The 10920-nt window shown below is 47.2% G+C and overlaps 1 pseudogene; it reads right to left on the bottom strand.

The window, feature by feature from the left end:
- Nucleotides 1–8778, bottom strand: part of LOC143696618 (uncharacterized) — a 34668-nt pseudogene extending 25890 nt beyond the window's left edge.
- Nucleotides 8779–10920: the final 2142 nt, after the last annotated feature.

The following is a 10920-nucleotide window of genomic DNA, read 5'->3' on the forward strand; positions in this document are numbered from 1 at the left end:
TGACCCTGGGGGCGGGTCGAGTGAACCTGTGTGTGTTTGTGGTGTCCAGACATTGTATGATTAATGCATAGTGTGGTTAATGTTAATGTGTTTGTAATCGTGCGAGTGTGTGGCATATGAAAGAGAGAGCAAACAAGTGAGTTTGGTGGCGGGGGGGGGGGGAGGGGGGAGTTCTACCTGCATCTGAAGCAGCTGAGTGAGGTTTGTAGGCGCCGGCTGGGGCAGGCTGTGGGGGCAGGGAGTGCCCCGCAGAGAAGTGGAACAAGTGGAGAAATGTCAGTGAGGATATTTATTGTGTTTAAAGGTGGTGATTTGTGTAGATTGGGAGCATTTTAACCACGAGGACTAGCTCAGGGAGTTCCTCTGCCCTAGTAGTTTGGACTTGATCTCTGGAATTTTACTGTGTGCTGTTATTTTGATTGTGTCCAGAGTGTGTGAGGACCAGAGAAAGCTGATGTAAGTAAATGTTGAAGTATTGTATGCTGTGTTGTGTTGAGAAAAGTGGGCACTTTGAGAGATATGCCCCTTCCCAGTGAGTTTGTGTGGTTCTTCCACCGCATTGTGGTAATTTGATTCTTGGGATTGTATAGTGGTGTTTGTGGAGATTTTAGGATTTTGTTTGCAACAAGTGTAGCATTTTACACAGAAGAACTATGGTATGGTGATTTATGTTTAACTGTGGTAAAGTGAATTAAAGGAATTCCAAGAATTCCCCCCCCCAGAGCAATTCAAGCCCTGACTCTCGTGAAATTGAGTTGGGGGGGGGGGGGGTGTCTGTGTTTGTGGGCATATCAATATCAGAGTTTTTGCTGAAACAAGCACAGCCTTTTGCAAGGCAGTAAAGTGAGTGTCAGTAGAAACAATGCTTTAACTAGATTGTGTGGGAAGAGAACTGGAAAAGACTGAGATTTTGTAAAACAGAGTTTAGATAGAAGAGACGAATGAGTTTATGGGACTTCAGCTGGTAATATAGTAAGTTTGGACTGAGAACAATCCGCCATAGAGGTTAAGTGATAAACGCCAAAGTGAGGAGCTTTTGGTGCATTGAGAGGGTGGCACCTTATGTGCAATGCAGAGTTTGTGAGAGGGGCTGGTATTGCTGTTCTGTGCCTTAAAATTGAAGGTTCCTGATCAAACCAATTCAGAATCTGAGATCTTAAAGCTTATGTGTAGAGGATCACATCTGATACCTGCCACCTGGAGGTCTGTGTGTGAGGAAAAACTGAGAAAAGACACTGTGAGGCTTGGATGGAAACAAGATAGTATAAGGAGAAGGAGATAATGAGAACTAATCAGAGTAAAGAGGTTCCTGAACTAGCCCTTTTTGGGAGGGGCTCACTGGGAGAAAGCTGCCAGTAGTTATAATAAAGCCTCTATTCTGGCCTTATTATCGAGCAGTGCAAGTTGGCCCGGGGGCCCAGTCCTCAGGGAGACAGGGTGCCTGAAAGCTAGGCTAGCTTGAGGCCGATGCCACGGGCTACCTCCTTTAGCAAACTTGGTGATTGCCAGCTCTATAGTGGTATCAGCTCTCTTAGGATCTCAGCTCTTCCTTGCTAGGTAGGTAGCCCTTGGCTTGAGGCTGCAGCAGACGGCAAGAGAGGAGAAGGAGCGCCTTGGGGTTCCACAGCGATGTTTATTGCAGGAGAGGCTGTGAAGGTTCCAATGACAGCTCTTCTTCTGTCGAATGGGCTAAAGTAGGCCCCTTTTATAGGGTTAAGGGGGATCCAAACTTGACCAATAGTAAGGGTTAGGTAACATGGCCTATAGGGTTAAAGAGATAAGCTTTGGGGCAGGGGTCAGAGAGACAGGAACTTATTTTGCTGTCTCAGCAGTTCCTATTGTTCAATTCTCCATGGAGCCTTACCCAGCTCCATGGGGTTTGCTACAAGTAGGGGCGGCTCAGAAAATAAAAAGATTTATAATACCTTATTGCAGTTAATGCTGTTTTAAAATGGGAAGGTAAATGGGATAAGGTCCCGTATGCTGATGTGTTTTTTGCTTTAAAAAATCACACAGAATGGCAGAGTAACTGTGGGTTCAGAGCCCCCTCTGACCTACTGGTGTTAGCTCTTGAAAAAGAAAACAAAGCAAAGAGAAGGCAAATCAAACGTGTTGTTCAGCATGCAGCATAAGATAGCAATGCATGAAGTCAGACAAAGTTTATCATGCTGAAATGCAAAGCGCTTACAACTCGCAAAATGAGTACATATGATTTGTTAAAGGCTCCTCCTAAGGTAAGGGAGGATAAGGAGGACCTCCCCAAAAGGGAAGAGGACTCAGGCTCCAAAGGTATACCCATTCGCACCCATCCCCCTCCTGGCAGTTCAATTTCATCCAGAACTAGGAGGTAACAGACCCCTCTGCGAGAGGCAGTGAGACCAGAGGAAAAGGGTGGAATTTTAGTTGATACAGGGGCCATATATTCAGTTTTAAATAAAGCTTTAGTACCTGTGGAGAATGATTATGTTGTAGTGTGGGGAACAACTGGCCAGTCTGAATAGGCATACTTTTGCAAACCTTTAAAGCAACATGTGTACTTAGAAGCTTTTGTATATGCCCAAATCGCCAAACATTCTCAAATGGGGAGGTTATTCTGGAGGCAAATGATATAAAGATGTTAGGCTTAACATTAACAGCCATTGAAATTAAGAAAGACATTAGGAAAGAGATATTAGGACAAGTATTTTCGGGGGTATGGGCCTCTGCTGTACCAGGGAGGGTGAAAAATGCCCCCCCCCCCCATAGTAATCAAGCTTAAGGAAGGAACACAACCAGTGAGAATTAAGCAGTAGCCCCTGAAAAGAAGATAGGGAAGAAATCAGGTGAATAATTGATAGTACTAGATTGAGTGCTGTCAATAAAATAACAAAGAATTTATACCCTGTGGTAGCAAATCCAATACTTTACTAACTTGTTTAACACTTGAGCTAAATTGTTTTACTGTTTTAGACCTGAGAGATGCCTTCTTTTGCCTCCCTATCCACGAAGCCAGACAAAAAATTTCTGCATTCAAATGGAAAGTCCTAAAAGTGGTGCAAAACCCAGCTCACATTGTCCATGTGCCTCAAGGCTTCAAAATTCCCCCACTCTGTTTGGGGAACAACTTGCAAAGACCCAGAGTCCTGGGATGCTCCACAGGAAGAAGGAAGGCTATTGCAGTATGTGGATGATCTTCTAGTAACCACTTGGACGAGGGAAGCATGTGTGGCTTGGATGGTAAGCCTTTCAAATTTCCTAGGACTCCCAGGATACAGAGTATCAAAGAAAAAGGCACAGGTAGTGAAACAGAAAGTAATCTACCTGGGGTATGAGGTGAGTGCTGGGCAACGGACTTTAGGGCAGGCTCACAAAGAAGCCATATGCCAAACCCCGAAACCCCAAACGACAAAGGAACTCCGAACCTTCTTAGGCATGGCAGGGTGGTGCCGGCTTGTGGGTTTATAATTATGAACTGCTCGTCAGACCCCTCTATGCTCTTATTGCCAGTGGAAACAGAGATCTCCAGTGGACAAAGGAAGCCACATGGGCCTTTCACCAGCTAAAGAGTGCCCTCATGTCAGCTTTGGGACTTCCAGATGTAAGTAAACCATTCTTTCTATCTTCCCATGCAAGACAGGGAATTGTCCTGGGAATACTGGCTCAGGACTTGGGTCCATACAAGAGGGCAGTTGCTTACTTCTCCAAGCAACTAGATGCAACAGCCAAAGGATGGCCAGGTTCCTCAGAGCTGTAGCAGCAAGGGGCACACAAGTTTACCCTGGGACAAAATGACTGTGCTAGTGTCCTACACATTGTCCGCAGTACTGGCAGTAAAGGGCAGCCACTGGTTTCACCACAGAGGTTCCTGAAGTACCAGGCCATCATGGTAGAGCAAGATGATGTAGAGGTAGTGGTGACTAATATTGTCAACCCAGCTTCTTTTCTCAGTGGAAATCAAGGAGAAACAGTACACCACGATTGCCTGGAGACCATTGAAGCTACCTACTCCAGTTGCCCAGACTTAAAGGACACTCCTTTGGATGATGCAGAGACCTAGTTCATTGATGGGAATGATGTTGGCAGTGGAAAGCGACATGCTGGATACGCAGTGACTACATGCAGAGAGACTCGAGGTATGCATTCGGAGTCGTGCATGCACATGAAGCCATCTGGAAGGAGAGGGGACTGCTGACCTCACAAGGAAAGAAGAGATAATCCGTCTGCTGGAAGCAGTTCAGCTGCCTGAAAAGGCATATTAAGGCACACCAGAGAGTGAGCTCAGAATTGGAGGAAGGAAATGAGCTGGCAGATGGAGAGGCAAAGAAAGCAGCAAAAGGTGAGGTAATTATGGACAGATTTCCCTTGAAGGTAAACCAGAATATAATAATAATACTAATCATAAGGGAAATACAGCCACAAGGGGTGGGCTACCTGTTGCCTTCTTGTGAAGGCCGCGATGACCTGGTTTCAGAGTCCAGCACGGCGATCTCCTCCTTGGGATCCTTCGGGGCCAATAACGGACGCTAACACCAATGTGGTGGACGGTTAAAGGCCTTTATTGAGGGGTCTCAAGGGTATTTATGGACTAAGGGGTTTCTCTACATCAGACAGGGGTTTGGCTATACTTTCTAGGGTTAGTATGGAGTGGAAAGTTACTGGCATCCATAGGTTAGGGGGGCTACCTGTTTGGCTACATTCCAAGGGTGATCCTTATCTATGGGGAGGGGGGCAGAAGGATTCCTGTAATTTTCCATCACAGCCCGAAATCTTCCGAACGCCTGTCCCTTACTACTACACTTCCCCCCCCTCTTTCACAAATGAACGAGGTAGTCCTATACATAGGCACTGAAATGAGGTAGGAGGTTGAGATCTGACTAGGGAAAAGGGTCTTGGGAAACCTGAGTAAGTTTCTGCCAGGCAAGTCTCTGGTGACTGGCAGTGTTCCCTGTTGGATTCACAGGAACCGTTGCTGTCCCACGAACAGGATGCGAGCCCATTCTAGGCGGGCCTGAACGAATGAGACTAGCTTGTTCAGCAGGCATGGCCCGAAGGTAATAACTAAAAGCAGCATTGCCAATGGACCTATTAGGGTAGAAATTAGGGTAGTTAGCCATGGTGATTGATTGAACCAAGATTCGAACCAGCTCTGTTGGGCTTCCCTGTCTTTCTGTCTCTGAGCTAGTCTGTTTCGGAGTTCTGCCATGGAGTCTCTAACGACTCCTGTGTGGTCAGCGTAGAAACAGCATTCCTCTTTCAAGGCAGCACACAGGCCCCCTTGCTGCATGAACAGGAGATCCAGTCCTCGCCTGTTCTGCAGGACCACTTCTGAGAGCGAAGAGACTGACTTTTCTAGAAAGGAAATGGATTTCTCGATCCTCTGCAGGTCCTCATTGATGGTCATCTGCAGCTGGGACAGTCCTTGGTGTTGAGTTGCTAGGGCTGAGACACCTGTTGCCGTTCCAGCCGCCCCTAGGCCGAGCAGCATGGCGATAGTTATACCTGTTAATATTTCTCTCTTGTGGAGCCGGCTGTTTTCTTCGAAAAGGTGGTACACCTCTTCATCTGAGTGGTACAGGACTCTAGGGATGATCAGAACTTGAACACAAAAGTCGTTAGAGTTATTGAATTTGGCAAGAGACACGCAGGGACTTACTCCAGATCTCTAGCAAACCCACATCCCAGATGCGGATGGGACTACCCACTTATTATTCTTCCTGTCGGGCTCAACTACTTCGGTGCAGACGTCGCCTTTCCGCTTAGCTAGGGTTGCATTGCCAAAGCATCTGCCCTGACCTGTGACTTGACTCAGGGTAATTCCTTTGCGGGGTGTGTCCCATCTGCACTGGCGAGGGGCATCGGCTGTGGAATAGCTGAAGGGTGTATCTAAAGCGACTCCTTCGTAAAAGGGGGGTTTAACATCGTAGCAAAGCCAGCAGGAGTCGGTTAGGTTAGGGTTAGATTCATTCAGGGATAGAAAGGTAGCTTCTAACATGCGAAGGATTGGGTCCGAGCCTGACCTGGCTGAGCGGCCTATCTGGAAGGCTTCCTCATCACCAGTCGGGACGTCGGTGACCCTTGTGGGCAAAGCTTTGGGGTAGGTCATGTTTCTCCCTTTCTGTGTGCTTTTGCCTGTGGGAGCATAGGGTATGAAGATCCCCTGCCCCACTATGGGTTGGCATAGATGGGCCGTCTCGCATCCATAGCGGGAGGGGGCTGAATCCCGCACGTTCCCTCCCTCTCAAAAAGCATACGGCTTATTTGCATTGTATCAAAAGGGAGTAAATCATCATTGCTAAAAAGACCATCCACGAGAGTGGAAACCACCCCTGAGTTAATTCCTTTTTCTGAAATAGCTTTTACTATTGTCTGAATGTCTTTGGAATTAACGGGAGTATACGTTCTTTGCTGGTTCCCCTGGGGTCCCGTAATTCTCACCGGGAAGGCATGCACCGATGCTGCGGGTGCCCATTCCGCGCATTCGATTTTGATTTTACCCCAGTCGGTGAGTTCGTATTGGGGCTGGTTCCCGGCTGTGTTAAAAGTTTTATTTGGTTTCGTCCGAAACCGCATTGATTCTGTTTCCTCTGTTTCCGAGTCGCTGCTGGACTCGGTGGGCTCCGCAGAGCGGTCTGGGGAGGTGTGGTTCTCTTCAGAGTCGGAAGTCAACTGCCAATGAACTTCCGGTCTCCCCTGCCGTTTTGTTCGGCTACGGCCCCGCTCCTCCCCTCGGGGGCGGTGCCACTCCCGCCCCCTGGGCTCGCCCTGCCTCCCGCAGGGAGGGATCTCTCCCATATATGGTGGCGGCAGTGGGCGCGGCTCCCGAGCGAGTGCCCGCCCTCTGTCGCACCCCCACGCATGCGTGTCTGCTGGGTTCGGGTTCTTCCCGCCGCGGGCCGACGGGCTCCACCCCTCTTCCCGGCCACCCGCGCCATATTCGAACGGGAAAGGCGGCGGATCCCCTCCGCCACCCGCCCATGCGCTTGCCTTCTCGATATTTTGGGCTTCTGCCGCCAGTCCCTCCCAAAAGGACCGCGCGAGTCCCTCCGCTTCTTGCTCTAAGTCAGCTAGCGGCGGGGAAGGGATAGGCGAGGGGCCCGCGGGCATTCCGGGGGGTTCCGGAGGGGGTTTGGGCCCCGGCGGGTCCCCCGAAAGGGTCAGGGGGTCCCCCGGGGGCTCCGGGGGCTCTGGGCTCGGGGAGGGATGGGATGCGCCCGGCCCCCGCGTCTCCCCGCTTTCAATCGGGTCGCCACCAGGGGAGTTTCGCGTTATCGCCCCCTCCCCCAGCTGTGGCATGATTAACAAACAGGAACGCGCAGCGTTCCACGTCTCCCATTCTTCTAATGCTTTGTGTAGGGCTGCTTCTGCCTTCCCCCACGCTTTCAGGCTTTTGCTGCTGCCTGTGGCTTTTGTGTCCTCTGCTAACGCGACAGTGCGTTTCTGCCACACCTCAGAGTGTAATATATCTATGGGTCGATCAATGACCCCAAGCTCGAGGAGTCTCGTTAAAGCGAGATTAAAGTTCCCGAGTTCACATTTGATTCCCCATTGCATATGTATCAAACTTACGACCTTTGCTATCGCTTCCATACGAATCGCGGGTCCCGGGGCGTCCCCCTGCTTCGTTACAGTCGTTCCGGCGCTGTGGATGCTGTCCCCTGGCCAGGAGTACCCCTGTCGCCCGGACTTGCGTTGTCCCGGGTTTCGGCACCACTATGTTGCCTTCTTGTGAAGGCCGCGATGACCTGGTTTCAGAGTCCAGCACGGCGATCTCCTCCTTGGGATCCTTCGGGGCCAATAACGGACGCTAACACCAATGTGGTGGACGGTTAAAGGCCTTTATTGAGGGGTCTCAAGGGTATTTATGGACTAAGGGGTTTCTCTACATCAGACAGGGGTTTGGCTATACTTTCTAGGGTTAGTATGGAGTGGAAAGTTACTGGCATCCATAGGTTAGGGGGGCTACCTGTTTGGCTACATTCCAAGGGTGATCCTTATCTATGGGGAGGGGGGCAGAAGGATTCCTGTAATTTTCCATCACAGCCCGAAATCTTCCGAACGCCTGTCCCTTACTACTGCTACCATTGAAAGGGAACTGGTAATCCCTTCCCATTTTTGTGATCACTAGTGAAGGAAGAGCACGAGAAAACACACTGGGGCCTGACTAGTTAAAAGCTTTTATAAAGTGTGGCTCCTTTCCCAGAATGACCAAGGCTGCCAGTGTTACAGAGTGCATCGAAATTAAGTGTTGACTTTTAAGTAGTAGTTTCCACAGCCTTTCTAGAACACATATCTGATTGAAAGAATCGTTGCCAGGAATTTATATGCCACTATTACTCAGGTAAACCAACAGTGAGATCCTTGCCTCCAGACTAACCCCAAGGATACCCCCAGACCAAAACTAGGTCAGATTGGAAAGGGTCATGGATCCGGACAGCAGTGGCAAATTGACTTTTCAGAACTCCCATGGAAAGGGAGGTGTCACTATTTATGAGTATTGACAAATACATTTTCAGTGTGGCCAGAAGTGTTCCCCACCAGAACTGTCAAGGCTTGAGAGATGACCAGAGTAAACAATACTGCTTTCAGAATTCCAGCCACAATACCTATCATGGTGGCTTTAAGTAGACAGCTCGGAGAAAATGGAAAACATGTGACTGGAACTCATAGCAGGGAGCTAGATGGACCAGTAAATAACATACAGCCTGGGGATTATGTATATGTTAAGCCTCTTGCAGAAAAGACTTTGGAACCACAGTGGGAGGGACCACTGCAAGTGCTTCTCACCACCTTCACCGCCATCAAGATCAAGGAGCAGAATGCCTGGATCCAGCACTCTCGAGTGAAGAAGGCCCCAGAAGCCCCTTGGAGAGTGACACCAGGAGACAATGAACTGAGATTAAAACTTAGGCAAAATGAGTATATTGTGGCCGGGGGTAGTTTGTAATTTAATTTACAGAATTGTTTTGTATATAATTAAAACTGGAGTCTTAGAATTAGAGAGTACCTCTATTCAAAGCAATGCTGAATGGCCTTGGTCCCAGGCTTTTAATCAGTATACTGGATCCATGGGAGAACCTTCTGAGATAAAAGATTTAAACCTATCCACTGTAGTAATCCACGGGGATCAGGTATATTTGGAGCAGGAGTGGCAGGAACGGGAACTGTGGAATGCAAATTAATATCTCAAAAATCCAACCAGCCTGCTCCTCTTTCCTAAGAACATCCTTTGAGGGCTGGACAACGTGGTTACAAATTTAGGTATACCTCAGGAGCAGAATAAGAAAGGATCTAATTGGGATATTAGGGACAGGATTGGGAGTTTTAAATGGAATTGATTCAGAAATACTGATGAATAAGCTGGCCACTGCAGCAGGTGGCCTAGCAAAATTGAAGCATCCTTTACAGTCATCTCTATTGGCATTAGGAACTAGCCAGGGGCAGATTTCAAAAGTGCTGCCAAAGTGAGAAAAGGCCAGGGACCAAGACCACAAGTTCATAGTAGAAGCATTTAGTACAGTTCAAGATAATGTGTCTTTAGCTTTCAGTTGTATACAAGCACTGTTATGGATGCAGGCAACAGCAGCTCTGATCATATGGGAAAGGGGTGAAGGTAATTTTCCAGCTGAAATTCGGAAAGTTGTCTGGGATAATGCGATTGATTTTGAAAGGAGGTTTCAATCCTGGTGGACTATGGTAAATTTCACCTATTATCCTGCTTCTAATGTGGCCGCTGCCTTTGTGCTTACCATAAGTAATGGCACTGTTTATGTTATCCATCCCATCATTGCACTAGGATTAAATAATGAAAAAACAGTTCTCCACCCTTCAAAACATAAAGTGTGAGCGTGAAAGGTGAATGAAAAGTGGCAAACAGTAAACTTAGAATCCTGCATTACTAAAGAACAACTAGGATTCATTTGTGAAAGCAATACTATTAATGCCCAGGATGTGTGTCTAGACACTGAACAGAGTATTTGCCACTTCAAAATTCATCCAGTCACTGATCAGAAAACTGTGCTCGTATATACTGGTCAAGGTTGTGTGTGCTTGAGAACTGCTTGTGCTGCTGTAAAAATTGATAACAGCAATGTTATTTTGTCTAGTAAAAATCATTCTAATTTTTGTATTTGTAATTTTATTAAAATTATCGGGTGTGATTTTTCGTACTTTGCCCCAGTGACATCCCACCAGTTGATTACAACGAATTACACAATGTATCACAGACTATCACCTACTCCTATTGGGATGGACCTTACATCGGTAAAACAATTAATTAAGCACCAAGACCTACTGGGGATCTTGAAGGAAATCCAAGAAAGTGGAAAGAAAACATTAATTACTGTCCAACATGATACAAAAGAAATAACCAGAATTCTACAAAGAATAAAACAAAATGCAGATCATCACTGGTGGGATGTGATCTTTGGGTGGTCACCAACTGCAAATGGAATCTTTAATAAGTTGTGTCATCCCATTGTAGTTTTGTTAATATTAGTTGGAATAAGTTTAGGATTATCCATTATATTGCTAATTTGGAATTGGAGAATACTACAGCGAGTAGCTGTGTTAACCTCCTTATCAAACGTACGTGGTAAAGCATTAAGAGACACTTATTGTCATAGGGGTTTGCATTAAGTAAAAGAATTTACTTATTTTCTAGAAAAGGGGGGAAATGAGACAGAGTAGAAATTCTCCAGAGTAGATTTTGATTTAGGTGAAATGTACATCTTTGAGTTAAGTCTGTAGTTTGAAAACATAGCTATTTAGTCTGACTGCCTGTTCTCGTAAAAAGCCTAGGCTCAGAGAAACTGCTTCAGTGAAGGAAAGAGATAAGGGGGGGGGAGACAGAGAGAGACAGAGTGACTGCTGTGAGAGCAGGTCAACCTGACCTAGGAATTCTTTCTGATAAAGAAGAACTAGTGGCAAATATCACGTGAAATT

This window comes from Agelaius phoeniceus, chromosome W (genome assembly GCF_051311805.1).
Source record: "Agelaius phoeniceus isolate bAgePho1 chromosome W, bAgePho1.hap1, whole genome shotgun sequence".
Classification (NCBI taxonomy): domain Eukaryota; kingdom Metazoa; phylum Chordata; class Aves; order Passeriformes; family Icteridae; genus Agelaius; species Agelaius phoeniceus.